At 37.1% G+C, this 14,810-nt stretch overlaps 46 non-coding genes across 46 annotated transcripts; all 46 read right to left on the bottom strand.

Moving 5' to 3' along the window:
- Window positions 1–32: 32 nt before the first annotated feature.
- LOC120580322 (5S ribosomal RNA) lies at window positions 33–150 on the bottom strand. Its single transcript, XR_005646046.1, has one exon. It is a non-coding gene; the product is annotated as a 5S ribosomal RNA (ribosomal RNA).
- Window positions 151–347: 197 nt separating this feature from the next.
- On the bottom strand, window positions 348–466 carry LOC120580384 (5S ribosomal RNA). Its single transcript, XR_005646108.1, has one exon. It is a non-coding gene; the product is annotated as a 5S ribosomal RNA (ribosomal RNA).
- A 197-nt stretch (window positions 467–663) lies between these two features.
- Window positions 664–782, bottom strand: LOC120580377 (5S ribosomal RNA). Its single transcript, XR_005646101.1, has one exon. It is a non-coding gene; the product is annotated as a 5S ribosomal RNA (ribosomal RNA).
- Window positions 783–979: 197 nt separating this feature from the next.
- Window positions 980–1,098, bottom strand: LOC120580368 (5S ribosomal RNA). The gene has a single exon (XR_005646092.1). It is a non-coding gene; the product is annotated as a 5S ribosomal RNA (ribosomal RNA).
- A 197-nt stretch (window positions 1,099–1,295) lies between these two features.
- On the bottom strand, window positions 1,296–1,414 carry LOC120580361 (5S ribosomal RNA). Its single transcript, XR_005646085.1, has one exon. It is a non-coding gene; the product is annotated as a 5S ribosomal RNA (ribosomal RNA).
- A 197-nt stretch (window positions 1,415–1,611) lies between these two features.
- Window positions 1,612–1,730, bottom strand: LOC120580351 (5S ribosomal RNA). The gene has a single exon (XR_005646075.1). It is a non-coding gene; the product is annotated as a 5S ribosomal RNA (ribosomal RNA).
- A 197-nt stretch (window positions 1,731–1,927) lies between these two features.
- Window positions 1,928–2,046, bottom strand: LOC120580342 (5S ribosomal RNA). The gene has a single exon (XR_005646066.1). It is a non-coding gene; the product is annotated as a 5S ribosomal RNA (ribosomal RNA).
- Window positions 2,047–2,243: 197 nt separating this feature from the next.
- On the bottom strand, window positions 2,244–2,362 carry LOC120580340 (5S ribosomal RNA). The gene has a single exon (XR_005646064.1). It is a non-coding gene; the product is annotated as a 5S ribosomal RNA (ribosomal RNA).
- Window positions 2,363–2,559: 197 nt separating this feature from the next.
- LOC120580339 (5S ribosomal RNA) lies at window positions 2,560–2,678 on the bottom strand. The gene has a single exon (XR_005646063.1). It is a non-coding gene; the product is annotated as a 5S ribosomal RNA (ribosomal RNA).
- A 197-nt stretch (window positions 2,679–2,875) lies between these two features.
- Window positions 2,876–2,993, bottom strand: LOC120580424 (5S ribosomal RNA). Its single transcript, XR_005646147.1, has one exon. It is a non-coding gene; the product is annotated as a 5S ribosomal RNA (ribosomal RNA).
- A 197-nt stretch (window positions 2,994–3,190) lies between these two features.
- On the bottom strand, window positions 3,191–3,309 carry LOC120580338 (5S ribosomal RNA). The gene has a single exon (XR_005646062.1). It is a non-coding gene; the product is annotated as a 5S ribosomal RNA (ribosomal RNA).
- A 197-nt stretch (window positions 3,310–3,506) lies between these two features.
- LOC120580423 (5S ribosomal RNA) lies at window positions 3,507–3,624 on the bottom strand. The gene has a single exon (XR_005646146.1). It is a non-coding gene; the product is annotated as a 5S ribosomal RNA (ribosomal RNA).
- A 197-nt stretch (window positions 3,625–3,821) lies between these two features.
- LOC120580337 (5S ribosomal RNA) lies at window positions 3,822–3,940 on the bottom strand. Its single transcript, XR_005646061.1, has one exon. It is a non-coding gene; the product is annotated as a 5S ribosomal RNA (ribosomal RNA).
- A 197-nt stretch (window positions 3,941–4,137) lies between these two features.
- Window positions 4,138–4,256, bottom strand: LOC120580336 (5S ribosomal RNA). Its single transcript, XR_005646060.1, has one exon. It is a non-coding gene; the product is annotated as a 5S ribosomal RNA (ribosomal RNA).
- Window positions 4,257–4,453: 197 nt separating this feature from the next.
- LOC120580335 (5S ribosomal RNA) lies at window positions 4,454–4,572 on the bottom strand. Its single transcript, XR_005646059.1, has one exon. It is a non-coding gene; the product is annotated as a 5S ribosomal RNA (ribosomal RNA).
- Window positions 4,573–4,769: 197 nt separating this feature from the next.
- LOC120580422 (5S ribosomal RNA) lies at window positions 4,770–4,887 on the bottom strand. The gene has a single exon (XR_005646145.1). It is a non-coding gene; the product is annotated as a 5S ribosomal RNA (ribosomal RNA).
- A 197-nt stretch (window positions 4,888–5,084) lies between these two features.
- On the bottom strand, window positions 5,085–5,202 carry LOC120580421 (5S ribosomal RNA). The gene has a single exon (XR_005646144.1). It is a non-coding gene; the product is annotated as a 5S ribosomal RNA (ribosomal RNA).
- Window positions 5,203–5,399: 197 nt separating this feature from the next.
- On the bottom strand, window positions 5,400–5,518 carry LOC120580334 (5S ribosomal RNA). Its single transcript, XR_005646058.1, has one exon. It is a non-coding gene; the product is annotated as a 5S ribosomal RNA (ribosomal RNA).
- A 197-nt stretch (window positions 5,519–5,715) lies between these two features.
- LOC120580420 (5S ribosomal RNA) lies at window positions 5,716–5,833 on the bottom strand. The gene has a single exon (XR_005646143.1). It is a non-coding gene; the product is annotated as a 5S ribosomal RNA (ribosomal RNA).
- A 197-nt stretch (window positions 5,834–6,030) lies between these two features.
- On the bottom strand, window positions 6,031–6,148 carry LOC120580418 (5S ribosomal RNA). The gene has a single exon (XR_005646141.1). It is a non-coding gene; the product is annotated as a 5S ribosomal RNA (ribosomal RNA).
- Window positions 6,149–6,345: 197 nt separating this feature from the next.
- LOC120580332 (5S ribosomal RNA) lies at window positions 6,346–6,464 on the bottom strand. Its single transcript, XR_005646056.1, has one exon. It is a non-coding gene; the product is annotated as a 5S ribosomal RNA (ribosomal RNA).
- Window positions 6,465–6,661: 197 nt separating this feature from the next.
- Window positions 6,662–6,780, bottom strand: LOC120580328 (5S ribosomal RNA). Its single transcript, XR_005646052.1, has one exon. It is a non-coding gene; the product is annotated as a 5S ribosomal RNA (ribosomal RNA).
- A 197-nt stretch (window positions 6,781–6,977) lies between these two features.
- LOC120580417 (5S ribosomal RNA) lies at window positions 6,978–7,095 on the bottom strand. Its single transcript, XR_005646140.1, has one exon. It is a non-coding gene; the product is annotated as a 5S ribosomal RNA (ribosomal RNA).
- Window positions 7,096–7,292: 197 nt separating this feature from the next.
- LOC120580416 (5S ribosomal RNA) lies at window positions 7,293–7,410 on the bottom strand. The gene has a single exon (XR_005646139.1). It is a non-coding gene; the product is annotated as a 5S ribosomal RNA (ribosomal RNA).
- A 197-nt stretch (window positions 7,411–7,607) lies between these two features.
- Window positions 7,608–7,726, bottom strand: LOC120580327 (5S ribosomal RNA). The gene has a single exon (XR_005646051.1). It is a non-coding gene; the product is annotated as a 5S ribosomal RNA (ribosomal RNA).
- A 197-nt stretch (window positions 7,727–7,923) lies between these two features.
- On the bottom strand, window positions 7,924–8,041 carry LOC120580415 (5S ribosomal RNA). The gene has a single exon (XR_005646138.1). It is a non-coding gene; the product is annotated as a 5S ribosomal RNA (ribosomal RNA).
- Window positions 8,042–8,238: 197 nt separating this feature from the next.
- On the bottom strand, window positions 8,239–8,356 carry LOC120580414 (5S ribosomal RNA). Its single transcript, XR_005646137.1, has one exon. It is a non-coding gene; the product is annotated as a 5S ribosomal RNA (ribosomal RNA).
- Window positions 8,357–8,553: 197 nt separating this feature from the next.
- On the bottom strand, window positions 8,554–8,671 carry LOC120580413 (5S ribosomal RNA). Its single transcript, XR_005646136.1, has one exon. It is a non-coding gene; the product is annotated as a 5S ribosomal RNA (ribosomal RNA).
- Window positions 8,672–8,868: 197 nt separating this feature from the next.
- LOC120580419 (5S ribosomal RNA) lies at window positions 8,869–8,987 on the bottom strand. The gene has a single exon (XR_005646142.1). It is a non-coding gene; the product is annotated as a 5S ribosomal RNA (ribosomal RNA).
- Window positions 8,988–9,184: 197 nt separating this feature from the next.
- Window positions 9,185–9,302, bottom strand: LOC120580412 (5S ribosomal RNA). Its single transcript, XR_005646135.1, has one exon. It is a non-coding gene; the product is annotated as a 5S ribosomal RNA (ribosomal RNA).
- A 197-nt stretch (window positions 9,303–9,499) lies between these two features.
- LOC120580411 (5S ribosomal RNA) lies at window positions 9,500–9,617 on the bottom strand. The gene has a single exon (XR_005646134.1). It is a non-coding gene; the product is annotated as a 5S ribosomal RNA (ribosomal RNA).
- A 197-nt stretch (window positions 9,618–9,814) lies between these two features.
- LOC120580341 (5S ribosomal RNA) lies at window positions 9,815–9,933 on the bottom strand. The gene has a single exon (XR_005646065.1). It is a non-coding gene; the product is annotated as a 5S ribosomal RNA (ribosomal RNA).
- Window positions 9,934–10,130: 197 nt separating this feature from the next.
- LOC120580410 (5S ribosomal RNA) lies at window positions 10,131–10,248 on the bottom strand. Its single transcript, XR_005646133.1, has one exon. It is a non-coding gene; the product is annotated as a 5S ribosomal RNA (ribosomal RNA).
- Window positions 10,249–10,445: 197 nt separating this feature from the next.
- LOC120580409 (5S ribosomal RNA) lies at window positions 10,446–10,563 on the bottom strand. Its single transcript, XR_005646132.1, has one exon. It is a non-coding gene; the product is annotated as a 5S ribosomal RNA (ribosomal RNA).
- A 197-nt stretch (window positions 10,564–10,760) lies between these two features.
- Window positions 10,761–10,878, bottom strand: LOC120580407 (5S ribosomal RNA). Its single transcript, XR_005646130.1, has one exon. It is a non-coding gene; the product is annotated as a 5S ribosomal RNA (ribosomal RNA).
- A 197-nt stretch (window positions 10,879–11,075) lies between these two features.
- Window positions 11,076–11,193, bottom strand: LOC120580406 (5S ribosomal RNA). The gene has a single exon (XR_005646129.1). It is a non-coding gene; the product is annotated as a 5S ribosomal RNA (ribosomal RNA).
- A 197-nt stretch (window positions 11,194–11,390) lies between these two features.
- On the bottom strand, window positions 11,391–11,508 carry LOC120580405 (5S ribosomal RNA). The gene has a single exon (XR_005646128.1). It is a non-coding gene; the product is annotated as a 5S ribosomal RNA (ribosomal RNA).
- A 197-nt stretch (window positions 11,509–11,705) lies between these two features.
- On the bottom strand, window positions 11,706–11,823 carry LOC120580404 (5S ribosomal RNA). The gene has a single exon (XR_005646127.1). It is a non-coding gene; the product is annotated as a 5S ribosomal RNA (ribosomal RNA).
- Window positions 11,824–12,020: 197 nt separating this feature from the next.
- Window positions 12,021–12,138, bottom strand: LOC120580403 (5S ribosomal RNA). Its single transcript, XR_005646126.1, has one exon. It is a non-coding gene; the product is annotated as a 5S ribosomal RNA (ribosomal RNA).
- A 197-nt stretch (window positions 12,139–12,335) lies between these two features.
- LOC120580408 (5S ribosomal RNA) lies at window positions 12,336–12,454 on the bottom strand. The gene has a single exon (XR_005646131.1). It is a non-coding gene; the product is annotated as a 5S ribosomal RNA (ribosomal RNA).
- Window positions 12,455–12,651: 197 nt separating this feature from the next.
- Window positions 12,652–12,769, bottom strand: LOC120580402 (5S ribosomal RNA). The gene has a single exon (XR_005646125.1). It is a non-coding gene; the product is annotated as a 5S ribosomal RNA (ribosomal RNA).
- A 197-nt stretch (window positions 12,770–12,966) lies between these two features.
- On the bottom strand, window positions 12,967–13,082 carry LOC120580330 (5S ribosomal RNA). The gene has a single exon (XR_005646054.1). It is a non-coding gene; the product is annotated as a 5S ribosomal RNA (ribosomal RNA).
- Window positions 13,083–13,538: 456 nt separating this feature from the next.
- On the bottom strand, window positions 13,539–13,656 carry LOC120580401 (5S ribosomal RNA). Its single transcript, XR_005646124.1, has one exon. It is a non-coding gene; the product is annotated as a 5S ribosomal RNA (ribosomal RNA).
- Window positions 13,657–13,853: 197 nt separating this feature from the next.
- On the bottom strand, window positions 13,854–13,972 carry LOC120580321 (5S ribosomal RNA). The gene has a single exon (XR_005646045.1). It is a non-coding gene; the product is annotated as a 5S ribosomal RNA (ribosomal RNA).
- A 197-nt stretch (window positions 13,973–14,169) lies between these two features.
- On the bottom strand, window positions 14,170–14,287 carry LOC120580400 (5S ribosomal RNA). The gene has a single exon (XR_005646123.1). It is a non-coding gene; the product is annotated as a 5S ribosomal RNA (ribosomal RNA).
- A 197-nt stretch (window positions 14,288–14,484) lies between these two features.
- Window positions 14,485–14,602, bottom strand: LOC120580399 (5S ribosomal RNA). Its single transcript, XR_005646122.1, has one exon. It is a non-coding gene; the product is annotated as a 5S ribosomal RNA (ribosomal RNA).
- Window positions 14,603–14,810: the final 208 nt, after the last annotated feature.

Genomic DNA, 14,810 nt, shown 5'->3' with positions numbered 1-14,810 from the left:
TTAACAAAAAGAACAAGAAATTTTGGCAAAAAGAGGTGCAACACAAGGACTTCCCAGGAGGTCACCCATCCTAGTACTACTCTCGCCCAAGCCGCTTAACTGCGGAGTTCTGATGGGATCCGGTGCATTAGTGCTGGTATGATCGCACCTGAGAGTAAAGCGTTGTAATTGTATATATGCATTTCTAAGTTTATTTTTCAAAAAAGACGTCAAACTACGCTAATTAACGAATAGAGTTTTAGGTTGCGTAAATTAACGGAAAAAATGAAATACAATTGAAGTTTATTTTTCAAAAACGACGTAAAATTACGCTAATTAACAAAAAGAACAAGAAATTTTGGCAAAAAGAGGTGCAACACAAGGACTTCCCAGGAGGTCACCCATCCTAGTACTACTCTCGCCCAAGCGCGCTTAACTGCGGAGTTCTGATGGGATCCGGTGCATTAGTGCTGGTATGATCGCACCTGAGAGTAAAGCGTTGTAATTGTATATATGCATTTCTAAGTTTATTTTTCAAAAAAGACGTCAAACTACGCTAATTAACGAATAGAGTTTTAGGTTGCGTAAATTAACGGAAAAAATGAAATACAATTGAAGTTTATTTTTCAAAAACGACGTAAAATTACGCTAATTAACAAAAAGAACAAGAAATTTTGGCAAAAAGAGGTGCAACACAAGGACTTCCCAGGAGGTCACCCATCCTAGTACTACTCTCGCCCAAGCGCGCTTAACTGCGGAGTTCTGATGGGATCCGGTGCATTAGTGCTGGTATGATCGCACCTGAGAGTAAAGCGTTGTAATTGTATATATGCATTTCTAAGTTTATTTTTCAAAAAAGACGTCAAACTACGCTAATTAACGAATAGAGTTTTAGGTTGCGTAAATTAACGGAAAAAATGAAATACAATTGAAGTTTATTTTTCAAAAACGACGTAAAATTACGCTAATTAACAAAAAGAACAAGAAATTTTGGCAAAAAGAGGTGCAACACAAGGACTTCCCAGGAGGTCACCCATCCTAGTACTACTCTCGCCCAAGCGCGCTTAACTGCGGAGTTCTGATGGGATCCGGTGCATTAGTGCTGGTATGATCGCACCTGAGAGTAAAGCGTTGTAATTGTATATATGCATTTCTAAGTTTATTTTTCAAAAAAGACGTCAAACTACGCTAATTAACGAATAGAGTTTTAGGTTGCGTAAATTAACGGAAAAAATGAAATACAATTGAAGTTTATTTTTCAAAAACGACGTAAAATTACGCTAATTAACAAAAAGAACAAGAAATTTTGGCAAAAAGAGGTGCAACACAAGGACTTCCCAGGAGGTCACCCATCCTAGTACTACTCTCGCCCAAGCGCGCTTAACTGCGGAGTTCTGATGGGATCCGGTGCATTAGTGCTGGTATGATCGCACCTGAGAGTAAAGCGTTGTAATTGTATATATGCATTTCTAAGTTTATTTTTCAAAAAAGACGTCAAACTACGCTAATTAACGAATAGAGTTTTAGGTTGCGTAAATTAACGGAAAAAATGAAATACAATTGAAGTTTATTTTTCAAAAACGACGTAAAATTACGCTAATTAACAAAAAGAACAAGAAATTTTGGCAAAAAGAGGTGCAACACAAGGACTTCCCAGGAGGTCACCCATCCTAGTACTACTCTCGCCCAAGCGCGCTTAACTGCGGAGTTCTGATGGGATCCGGTGCATTAGTGCTGGTATGATCGCACCTGAGAGTAAAGCGTTGTAATTGTATATATGCATTTCTAAGTTTATTTTTCAAAAAAGACGTCAAACTACGCTAATTAACGAATAGAGTTTTAGGTTGCGTAAATTAACGGAAAAAATGAAATACAATTGAAGTTTATTTTTCAAAAACGACGTAAAATTACGCTAATTAACAAAAAGAACAAGAAATTTTGGCAAAAAGAGGTGCAACACAAGGACTTCCCAGGAGGTCACCCATCCTAGTACTACTCTCGCCCAAGCGCGCTTAACTGCGGAGTTCTGATGGGATCCGGTGCATTAGTGCTGGTATGATCGCACCTGAGAGTAAAGCGTTGTAATTGTATATATGCATTTCTAAGTTTATTTTTCAAAAAAGACGTCAAACTACGCTAATTAACGAATAGAGTTTTAGGTTGCGTAAATTAACGGAAAAAATGAAATACAATTGAAGTTTATTTTTCAAAAACGACGTAAAATTACGCTAATTAACAAAAAGAACAAGAAATTTTGGCAAAAAGAGGTGCAACACAAGGACTTCCCAGGAGGTCACCCATCCTAGTACTACTCTCGCCCAAGCGCGCTTAACTGCGGAGTTCTGATGGGATCCGGTGCATTAGTGCTGGTATGATCGCACCTGAGAGTAAAGCGTTGTAATTGTATATATGCATTTCTAAGTTTATTTTTCAAAAAAGACGTCAAACTACGCTAATTAACGAATAGAGTTTTAGGTTGCGTAAATTAACGGAAAAAATGAAATACAATTGAAGTTTATTTTTCAAAAACGACGTAAAATTACGCTAATTAACAAAAAGAACAAGAAATTTTGGCAAAAAGAGGTGCAACACAAGGACTTCCCAGGAGGTCACCCATCCTAGTACTACTCTCGCCCAAGCGCGCTTAACTGCGGAGTTCTGATGGGATCCGGTGCATTAGTGCTGGTATGATCGCACCTGAGAGTAAAGCGTTGTAATTGTATATATGCATTTCTAAGTTTATTTTTCAAAAAAGACGTCAAACTACGCTAATTAACGAATAGAGTTTTAGGTTGCGTAAATTAACGGAAAAAATGAAATACAATTGAAGTTTATTTTTCAAAAACGACGTAAAATTACGCTAATTAACAAAAAGAACAAGAAATTTTGGCAAAAAGAGGTGCAACACAAGGACTTCCCAGGAGGTCACCCATCCTAGTACTACTCTCGCCCAAGCCGCTTAACTGCGGAGTTCTGATGGGATCCGGTGCATTAGTGCTGGTATGATCGCACCTGAGAGTAAAGCGTTGTAATTGTATATATGCATTTCTAAGTTTATTTTTCAAAAAAGACGTCAAACTACGCTAATTAACGAATAGAGTTTTAGGTTGCGTAAATTAACGGAAAAAATGAAATACAATTGAAGTTTATTTTTCAAAAACGACGTAAAATTACGCTAATTAACAAAAAGAACAAGAAATTTTGGCAAAAAGAGGTGCAACACAAGGACTTCCCAGGAGGTCACCCATCCTAGTACTACTCTCGCCCAAGCGCGCTTAACTGCGGAGTTCTGATGGGATCCGGTGCATTAGTGCTGGTATGATCGCACCTGAGAGTAAAGCGTTGTAATTGTATATATGCATTTCTAAGTTTATTTTTCAAAAAAGACGTCAAACTACGCTAATTAACGAATAGAGTTTTAGGTTGCGTAAATTAACGGAAAAAATGAAATACAATTGAAGTTTATTTTTCAAAAACGACGTAAAATTACGCTAATTAACAAAAAGAACAAGAAATTTTGGCAAAAAGAGGTGCAACACAAGGACTTCCCAGGAGGTCACCCATCCTAGTACTACTCTCGCCCAAGCCGCTTAACTGCGGAGTTCTGATGGGATCCGGTGCATTAGTGCTGGTATGATCGCACCTGAGAGTAAAGCGTTGTAATTGTATATATGCATTTCTAAGTTTATTTTTCAAAAAAGACGTCAAACTACGCTAATTAACGAATAGAGTTTTAGGTTGCGTAAATTAACGGAAAAAATGAAATACAATTGAAGTTTATTTTTCAAAAACGACGTAAAATTACGCTAATTAACAAAAAGAACAAGAAATTTTGGCAAAAAGAGGTGCAACACAAGGACTTCCCAGGAGGTCACCCATCCTAGTACTACTCTCGCCCAAGCGCGCTTAACTGCGGAGTTCTGATGGGATCCGGTGCATTAGTGCTGGTATGATCGCACCTGAGAGTAAAGCGTTGTAATTGTATATATGCATTTCTAAGTTTATTTTTCAAAAAAGACGTCAAACTACGCTAATTAACGAATAGAGTTTTAGGTTGCGTAAATTAACGGAAAAAATGAAATACAATTGAAGTTTATTTTTCAAAAACGACGTAAAATTACGCTAATTAACAAAAAGAACAAGAAATTTTGGCAAAAAGAGGTGCAACACAAGGACTTCCCAGGAGGTCACCCATCCTAGTACTACTCTCGCCCAAGCGCGCTTAACTGCGGAGTTCTGATGGGATCCGGTGCATTAGTGCTGGTATGATCGCACCTGAGAGTAAAGCGTTGTAATTGTATATATGCATTTCTAAGTTTATTTTTCAAAAAAGACGTCAAACTACGCTAATTAACGAATAGAGTTTTAGGTTGCGTAAATTAACGGAAAAAATGAAATACAATTGAAGTTTATTTTTCAAAAACGACGTAAAATTACGCTAATTAACAAAAAGAACAAGAAATTTTGGCAAAAAGAGGTGCAACACAAGGACTTCCCAGGAGGTCACCCATCCTAGTACTACTCTCGCCCAAGCGCGCTTAACTGCGGAGTTCTGATGGGATCCGGTGCATTAGTGCTGGTATGATCGCACCTGAGAGTAAAGCGTTGTAATTGTATATATGCATTTCTAAGTTTATTTTTCAAAAAAGACGTCAAACTACGCTAATTAACGAATAGAGTTTTAGGTTGCGTAAATTAACGGAAAAAATGAAATACAATTGAAGTTTATTTTTCAAAAACGACGTAAAATTACGCTAATTAACAAAAAGAACAAGAAATTTTGGCAAAAAGAGGTGCAACACAAGGACTTCCCAGGAGGTCACCCATCCTAGTACTACTCTCGCCCAAGCCGCTTAACTGCGGAGTTCTGATGGGATCCGGTGCATTAGTGCTGGTATGATCGCACCTGAGAGTAAAGCGTTGTAATTGTATATATGCATTTCTAAGTTTATTTTTCAAAAAAGACGTCAAACTACGCTAATTAACGAATAGAGTTTTAGGTTGCGTAAATTAACGGAAAAAATGAAATACAATTGAAGTTTATTTTTCAAAAACGACGTAAAATTACGCTAATTAACAAAAAGAACAAGAAATTTTGGCAAAAAGAGGTGCAACACAAGGACTTCCCAGGAGGTCACCCATCCTAGTACTACTCTCGCCCAAGCCGCTTAACTGCGGAGTTCTGATGGGATCCGGTGCATTAGTGCTGGTATGATCGCACCTGAGAGTAAAGCGTTGTAATTGTATATATGCATTTCTAAGTTTATTTTTCAAAAAAGACGTCAAACTACGCTAATTAACGAATAGAGTTTTAGGTTGCGTAAATTAACGGAAAAAATGAAATACAATTGAAGTTTATTTTTCAAAAACGACGTAAAATTACGCTAATTAACAAAAAGAACAAGAAATTTTGGCAAAAAGAGGTGCAACACAAGGACTTCCCAGGAGGTCACCCATCCTAGTACTACTCTCGCCCAAGCGCGCTTAACTGCGGAGTTCTGATGGGATCCGGTGCATTAGTGCTGGTATGATCGCACCTGAGAGTAAAGCGTTGTAATTGTATATATGCATTTCTAAGTTTATTTTTCAAAAAAGACGTCAAACTACGCTAATTAACGAATAGAGTTTTAGGTTGCGTAAATTAACGGAAAAAATGAAATACAATTGAAGTTTATTTTTCAAAAACGACGTAAAATTACGCTAATTAACAAAAAGAACAAGAAATTTTGGCAAAAAGAGGTGCAACACAAGGACTTCCCAGGAGGTCACCCATCCTAGTACTACTCTCGCCCAAGCCGCTTAACTGCGGAGTTCTGATGGGATCCGGTGCATTAGTGCTGGTATGATCGCACCTGAGAGTAAAGCGTTGTAATTGTATATATGCATTTCTAAGTTTATTTTTCAAAAAAGACGTCAAACTACGCTAATTAACGAATAGAGTTTTAGGTTGCGTAAATTAACGGAAAAAATGAAATACAATTGAAGTTTATTTTTCAAAAACGACGTAAAATTACGCTAATTAACAAAAAGAACAAGAAATTTTGGCAAAAAGAGGTGCAACACAAGGACTTCCCAGGAGGTCACCCATCCTAGTACTACTCTCGCCCAAGCCGCTTAACTGCGGAGTTCTGATGGGATCCGGTGCATTAGTGCTGGTATGATCGCACCTGAGAGTAAAGCGTTGTAATTGTATATATGCATTTCTAAGTTTATTTTTCAAAAAAGACGTCAAACTACGCTAATTAACGAATAGAGTTTTAGGTTGCGTAAATTAACGGAAAAAATGAAATACAATTGAAGTTTATTTTTCAAAAACGACGTAAAATTACGCTAATTAACAAAAAGAACAAGAAATTTTGGCAAAAAGAGGTGCAACACAAGGACTTCCCAGGAGGTCACCCATCCTAGTACTACTCTCGCCCAAGCGCGCTTAACTGCGGAGTTCTGATGGGATCCGGTGCATTAGTGCTGGTATGATCGCACCTGAGAGTAAAGCGTTGTAATTGTATATATGCATTTCTAAGTTTATTTTTCAAAAAAGACGTCAAACTACGCTAATTAACGAATAGAGTTTTAGGTTGCGTAAATTAACGGAAAAAATGAAATACAATTGAAGTTTATTTTTCAAAAACGACGTAAAATTACGCTAATTAACAAAAAGAACAAGAAATTTTGGCAAAAAGAGGTGCAACACAAGGACTTCCCAGGAGGTCACCCATCCTAGTACTACTCTCGCCCAAGCGCGCTTAACTGCGGAGTTCTGATGGGATCCGGTGCATTAGTGCTGGTATGATCGCACCTGAGAGTAAAGCGTTGTAATTGTATATATGCATTTCTAAGTTTATTTTTCAAAAAAGACGTCAAACTACGCTAATTAACGAATAGAGTTTTAGGTTGCGTAAATTAACGGAAAAAATGAAATACAATTGAAGTTTATTTTTCAAAAACGACGTAAAATTACGCTAATTAACAAAAAGAACAAGAAATTTTGGCAAAAAGAGGTGCAACACAAGGACTTCCCAGGAGGTCACCCATCCTAGTACTACTCTCGCCCAAGCCGCTTAACTGCGGAGTTCTGATGGGATCCGGTGCATTAGTGCTGGTATGATCGCACCTGAGAGTAAAGCGTTGTAATTGTATATATGCATTTCTAAGTTTATTTTTCAAAAAAGACGTCAAACTACGCTAATTAACGAATAGAGTTTTAGGTTGCGTAAATTAACGGAAAAAATGAAATACAATTGAAGTTTATTTTTCAAAAACGACGTAAAATTACGCTAATTAACAAAAAGAACAAGAAATTTTGGCAAAAAGAGGTGCAACACAAGGACTTCCCAGGAGGTCACCCATCCTAGTACTACTCTCGCCCAAGCCGCTTAACTGCGGAGTTCTGATGGGATCCGGTGCATTAGTGCTGGTATGATCGCACCTGAGAGTAAAGCGTTGTAATTGTATATATGCATTTCTAAGTTTATTTTTCAAAAAAGACGTCAAACTACGCTAATTAACGAATAGAGTTTTAGGTTGCGTAAATTAACGGAAAAAATGAAATACAATTGAAGTTTATTTTTCAAAAACGACGTAAAATTACGCTAATTAACAAAAAGAACAAGAAATTTTGGCAAAAAGAGGTGCAACACAAGGACTTCCCAGGAGGTCACCCATCCTAGTACTACTCTCGCCCAAGCGCGCTTAACTGCGGAGTTCTGATGGGATCCGGTGCATTAGTGCTGGTATGATCGCACCTGAGAGTAAAGCGTTGTAATTGTATATATGCATTTCTAAGTTTATTTTTCAAAAAAGACGTCAAACTACGCTAATTAACGAATAGAGTTTTAGGTTGCGTAAATTAACGGAAAAAATGAAATACAATTGAAGTTTATTTTTCAAAAACGACGTAAAATTACGCTAATTAACAAAAAGAACAAGAAATTTTGGCAAAAAGAGGTGCAACACAAGGACTTCCCAGGAGGTCACCCATCCTAGTACTACTCTCGCCCAAGCCGCTTAACTGCGGAGTTCTGATGGGATCCGGTGCATTAGTGCTGGTATGATCGCACCTGAGAGTAAAGCGTTGTAATTGTATATATGCATTTCTAAGTTTATTTTTCAAAAAAGACGTCAAACTACGCTAATTAACGAATAGAGTTTTAGGTTGCGTAAATTAACGGAAAAAATGAAATACAATTGAAGTTTATTTTTCAAAAACGACGTAAAATTACGCTAATTAACAAAAAGAACAAGAAATTTTGGCAAAAAGAGGTGCAACACAAGGACTTCCCAGGAGGTCACCCATCCTAGTACTACTCTCGCCCAAGCCGCTTAACTGCGGAGTTCTGATGGGATCCGGTGCATTAGTGCTGGTATGATCGCACCTGAGAGTAAAGCGTTGTAATTGTATATATGCATTTCTAAGTTTATTTTTCAAAAAAGACGTCAAACTACGCTAATTAACGAATAGAGTTTTAGGTTGCGTAAATTAACGGAAAAAATGAAATACAATTGAAGTTTATTTTTCAAAAACGACGTAAAATTACGCTAATTAACAAAAAGAACAAGAAATTTTGGCAAAAAGAGGTGCAACACAAGGACTTCCCAGGAGGTCACCCATCCTAGTACTACTCTCGCCCAAGCCGCTTAACTGCGGAGTTCTGATGGGATCCGGTGCATTAGTGCTGGTATGATCGCACCTGAGAGTAAAGCGTTGTAATTGTATATATGCATTTCTAAGTTTATTTTTCAAAAAAGACGTCAAACTACGCTAATTAACGAATAGAGTTTTAGGTTGCGTAAATTAACGGAAAAAATGAAATACAATTGAAGTTTATTTTTCAAAAACGACGTAAAATTACGCTAATTAACAAAAAGAACAAGAAATTTTGGCAAAAAGAGGTGCAACACAAGGACTTCCCAGGAGGTCACCCATCCTAGTACTACTCTCGCCCAAGCGCGCTTAACTGCGGAGTTCTGATGGGATCCGGTGCATTAGTGCTGGTATGATCGCACCTGAGAGTAAAGCGTTGTAATTGTATATATGCATTTCTAAGTTTATTTTTCAAAAAAGACGTCAAACTACGCTAATTAACGAATAGAGTTTTAGGTTGCGTAAATTAACGGAAAAAATGAAATACAATTGAAGTTTATTTTTCAAAAACGACGTAAAATTACGCTAATTAACAAAAAGAACAAGAAATTTTGGCAAAAAGAGGTGCAACACAAGGACTTCCCAGGAGGTCACCCATCCTAGTACTACTCTCGCCCAAGCCGCTTAACTGCGGAGTTCTGATGGGATCCGGTGCATTAGTGCTGGTATGATCGCACCTGAGAGTAAAGCGTTGTAATTGTATATATGCATTTCTAAGTTTATTTTTCAAAAAAGACGTCAAACTACGCTAATTAACGAATAGAGTTTTAGGTTGCGTAAATTAACGGAAAAAATGAAATACAATTGAAGTTTATTTTTCAAAAACGACGTAAAATTACGCTAATTAACAAAAAGAACAAGAAATTTTGGCAAAAAGAGGTGCAACACAAGGACTTCCCAGGAGGTCACCCATCCTAGTACTACTCTCGCCCAAGCCGCTTAACTGCGGAGTTCTGATGGGATCCGGTGCATTAGTGCTGGTATGATCGCACCTGAGAGTAAAGCGTTGTAATTGTATATATGCATTTCTAAGTTTATTTTTCAAAAAAGACGTCAAACTACGCTAATTAACGAATAGAGTTTTAGGTTGCGTAAATTAACGGAAAAAATGAAATACAATTGAAGTTTATTTTTCAAAAACGACGTAAAATTACGCTAATTAACAAAAAGAACAAGAAATTTTGGCAAAAAGAGGTGCAACACAAGGACTTCCCAGGAGGTCACCCATCCTAGTACTACTCTCGCCCAAGCACGCTTAACTGCGGAGTTCTGATGGGATCCGGTGCATTAGTGCTGGTATGATCGCACCTGAGAGTAAAGCGTTGTAATTGTATATATGCATTTCTAAGTTTATTTTTCAAAAAAGACGTCAAACTACGCTAATTAACGAATAGAGTTTTAGGTTGCGTAAATTAACGGAAAAAATGAAATACAATTGAAGTTTATTTTTCAAAAACGACGTAAAATTACGCTAATTAACAAAAAGAACAAGAAATTTTGGCAAAAAGAGGTGCAACACAAGGACTTCCCAGGAGGTCACCCATCCTAGTACTACTCTCGCCCAAGCCGCTTAACTGCGGAGTTCTGATGGGATCCGGTGCATTAGTGCTGGTATGATCGCACCTGAGAGTAAAGCGTTGTAATTGTATATATGCATTTCTAAGTTTATTTTTCAAAAAAGACGTCAAACTACGCTAATTAACGAATAGAGTTTTAGGTTGCGTAAATTAACGGAAAAAATGAAATACAATTGAAGTTTATTTTTCAAAAACGACGTAAAATTACGCTAATTAACAAAAAGAACAAGAAATTTTGGCAAAAAGAGGTGCAACACAAGGACTTCCCAGGAGGTCACCCATCCTAGTACTACTCTCGCCCAAGCCGCTTAACTGCGGAGTTCTGATGGGATCCGGTGCATTAGTGCTGGTATGATCGCACCTGAGAGTAAAGCGTTGTAATTGTATATATGCATTTCTAAGTTTATTTTTCAAAAAAGACGTCAAACTACGCTAATTAACGAATAGAGTTTTAGGTTGCGTAAATTAACGGAAAAAATGAAATACAATTGAAGTTTATTTTTCAAAAACGACGTAAAATTACGCTAATTAACAAAAAGAACAAGAAATTTTGGCAAAAAGAGGTGCAACACAAGGACTTCCCAGGAGGTCACCCATCCTAGTACTACTCTCGCCCAAGCCGCTTAACTGCGGAGTTCTGATGGGATCCGGTGCATTAGTGCTGGTATGATCGCACCTGAGAGTAAAGCGTTGTAATTGTATATATGCATTTCTAAGTTTATTTTTCAAAAAAGACGTCAAACTACGCTAATTAACGAATAGAGTTTTAGGTTGCGTAAATTAACGGAAAAAATGAAATACAATTGAAGTTTATTTTTCAAAAACGACGTAAAATTACGCTAATTAACAAAAAGAACAAGAAATTTTGGCAAAAAGAGGTGCAACACAAGGACTTCCCAGGAGGTCACCCATCCTAGTACTACTCTCGCCCAAGCCGCTTAACTGCGGAGTTCTGATGGGATCCGGTGCATTAGTGCTGGTATGATCGCACCTGAGAGTAAAGCGTTGTAATTGTATATATGCATTTCTAAGTTTATTTTTCAAAAAAGACGTCAAACTACGCTAATTAACGAATAGAGTTTTAGGTTGCGTAAATTAACGGAAAAAATGAAATACAATTGAAGTTTATTTTTCAAAAACGACGTAAAATTACGCTAATTAACAAAAAGAACAAGAAATTTTGGCAAAAAGAGGTGCAACACAAGGACTTCCCAGGAGGTCACCCATCCTAGTACTACTCTCGCCCAAGCCGCTTAACTGCGGAGTTCTGATGGGATCCGGTGCATTAGTGCTGGTATGATCGCACCTGAGAGTAAAGCGTTGTAATTGTATATATGCATTTCTAAGTTTATTTTTCAAAAAAGACGTCAAACTACGCTAATTAACGAATAGAGTTTTAGGTTGCGTAAATTAACGGAAAAAATGAAATACAATTGAAGTTTATTTTTCAAAAACGACGTAAAATTACGCTAATTAACAAAAAGAACAAGAAATTTTGGCAAAAAGAGGTGCAACACAAGGACTTCCCAGGAGGTCACCCATCCTAGTACTACTCTCGCCCAAGCCGCTTAACTGCGGAGTTCTGATGGGATCCGGTGCATTAGTGCTGGTATGATCGCACCTGAGAGTAAAGCGTTGTAATTGTATATATGCATTTCTAAGTTTATTTTTCAAAAAAGACGTCAAACTACGCTAATTAACGAATAGAGTTTTAGGTTGCGTAAATTAACGGAAAAAATGAAATACAATTGAAGTTTATTTTTCAAAAACGACGTAAAATTACGCTAATTAACAAAAAGAACAAGAAATTTTGGCAAAAAGAGGTGCAACACAAGGACTTCCCAGGAGGTCACCCATCCTAGTACTACTCTCGCCCAAGCCGCTTAACTGCGGAGTTCTGATGGGATCCGGTGCATTAGTGCTGGTATGATCGCACCTGAGAGTAAAGCGTTGTAATTGTATATATGCATTTCTAAGTTTATTTTTCAAAAAAGACGTCAAACTACGCTAATTAACGAATAGAGTTTTAGGTTGCGTAAATTAACGGAAAAAATGAAATACAATTGAAGTTTATTTTTCAAAAACGACGTAAAATTACGCTAATTAACAAAAAGAACAAGAAATTTTGGCAAAAAGAGGTGCAACACAAGGACTTCCCAGGAGGTCACCCATCCTAGTACTACTCTCGCCCAAGCGCGCTTAACTGCGGAGTTCTGATGGGATCCGGTGCATTAGTGCTGGTATGATCGCACCTGAGAGTAAAGCGTTGTAATTGTATATATGCATTTCTAAGTTTATTTTTCAAAAAAGACGTCAAACTACGCTAATTAACGAATAGAGTTTTAGGTTGCGTAAATTAACGGAAAAAATGAAATACAATTGAAGTTTATTTTTCAAAAACGACGTAAAATTACGCTAATTAACAAAAAGAACAAGAAATTTTGGCAAAAAGAGGTGCAACACAAGGACTTCCCAGGAGGTCACCCATCCTAGTACTACTCTCGCCCAAGCCGCTTAACTGCGGAGTTCTGATGGGATCCGGTGCATTAGTGCTGGTATGATCGCACCTGAGAGTAAAGCGTTGTAATTGTATATATGCATTTCTAAGTTTATTTTTCAAAAAAGACGTCAAACTACGCTAATTAACGAATAGAGTTTTAGGTTGCGTAAATTAACGGAAAAAATGAAATACAATTGAAGTTTATTTTTCAAAAACGACGTAAAATTACGCTAATTAACAAAAAGAACAAGAAATTTTGGCAAAAAGAGGTGCAACACAAGGACTTCCCAGGAGGTCACCCATCCTAGTACTACTCTCGCCAAGCGCTTAACTGCGGAGTTCTGATGGGATCCGGTGCATTAGTGCTGGTATGATCGCACCTGAGAGTAAAGCGTTGTAATTGTATATATGCATTTCTAAGTTTATTTTCAAAAAAGACGTCAAACTACGCTAATTAACGAATAGAGTTTTAGGGTGCGTAAATTAACGGAAAAAATGAAATACAATTGAAGTTTATTTTCAAAAAACGACGTAAAATTACGCTAATTAACAAAAAGAACAAGAAATTTTGGCAAAAAGAGTGCAACACAAGACTCCAGGAGTACATATACCGGTGCATTAGTGCTGGTATGATTGCACCTGAGAGTAAAGCGTTGTAATTGTATATATGCATTTCTAAGTTTATTTTTCAAAAAAGACGTCAAACTACGCTAATTAACGAATAGAGTTTTAGGTTGCGTAAATTAACGGAAAAAATGAAATACAATTGAAGTTTATTTTTCAAAAACGACGTAAAATTACGCTAATTAACAAAAAGAACAAGAAATTTTGGCAAAAAGAGGTGCAACACAAGGACTTCCCAGGAGGTCACCCATCCTAGTACTACTCTCGCCCAAGCCGCTTAACTGCGGAGTTCTGATGGGATCCGGTGCATTAGTGCTGGTATGATCGCACCTGAGAGTAAAGCGTTGTAATTGTATATATGCATTTCTAAGTTTATTTTTCAAAAAAGACGTCAAACTACGCTAATTAACGAATAGAGTTTTAGGTTGCGTAAATTAACGGAAAAAATGAAATACAATTGAAGTTTATTTTTCAAAAACGACGTAAAATTACGCTAATTAACAAAAAGAACAAGAAATTTTGGCAAAAAGAGGTGCAACACAAGGACTTCCCAGGAGGTCACCCATCCTAGTACTACTCTCGCCCAAGCACGCTTAACTGCGGAGTTCTGATGGGATCCGGTGCATTAGTGCTGGTATGATCGCACCTGAGAGTAAAGCGTTGTAATTGTATATATGCATTTCTAAGTTTATTTTTCAAAAAAGACGTCAAACTACGCTAATTAACGAATAGAGTTTTAGGTTGCGTAAATTAACGGAAAAAATGAAATACAATTGAAGTTTATTTTTCAAAAACGACGTAAAATTACGCTAATTAACAAAAAGAACAAGAAATTTTGGCAAAAAGAGGTGCAACACAAGGACTTCCCAGGAGGTCACCCATCCTAGTACTACTCTCGCCCAAGCCGCTTAACTGCGGAGTTCTGATGGGATCCGGTGCATTAGTGCTGGTATGATCGCACCTGAGAGTAAAGCGTTGTAATTGTATATATGCATTTCTAAGTTTATTTTTCAAAAAAGACGTCAAACTACGCTAATTAACGAATAGAGTTTTAGGTTGCGTAAATTAACGGAAAAAATGAAATACAATTGAAGTTTATTTTTCAAAAACGACGTAAAATTACGCTAATTAACAAAAAGAACAAGAAATTTTGGCAAAAAGAGGTGCAACACAAGGACTTCCCAGGAGGTCACCCATCCTAGTACTACTCTCGCCCAAGCCGCTTAACTGCGGAGTTCTGATGGGATCCGGTGCATTAGTGCTGGTATGATCGCACCTGAGAGTAAAGCGTTGTAATTGTATATATGCATTTCTAAGTTTATTTTTCAAAAAAGACGTCAAACTACGCTAATTAACGAATAGAGTTTTAGGTTGCGTAAATTAACGGAAAAAATGAAATACAATTGAAGTTTATTTTTCAAAAACGACGTAAAATTACGCTAATTAACAAAAAGAACAAGAAATTTTGGCAAAAAGAGGTGCAACA

The sequence above is a fragment of the Medicago truncatula genome, chromosome 4 (assembly GCF_003473485.1).
Source record: "Medicago truncatula cultivar Jemalong A17 chromosome 4, MtrunA17r5.0-ANR, whole genome shotgun sequence".
Taxonomy (NCBI): domain Eukaryota; kingdom Viridiplantae; phylum Streptophyta; class Magnoliopsida; order Fabales; family Fabaceae; genus Medicago; species Medicago truncatula.
This window is presented reverse-complemented; position numbering and strand designations above follow the sequence as displayed.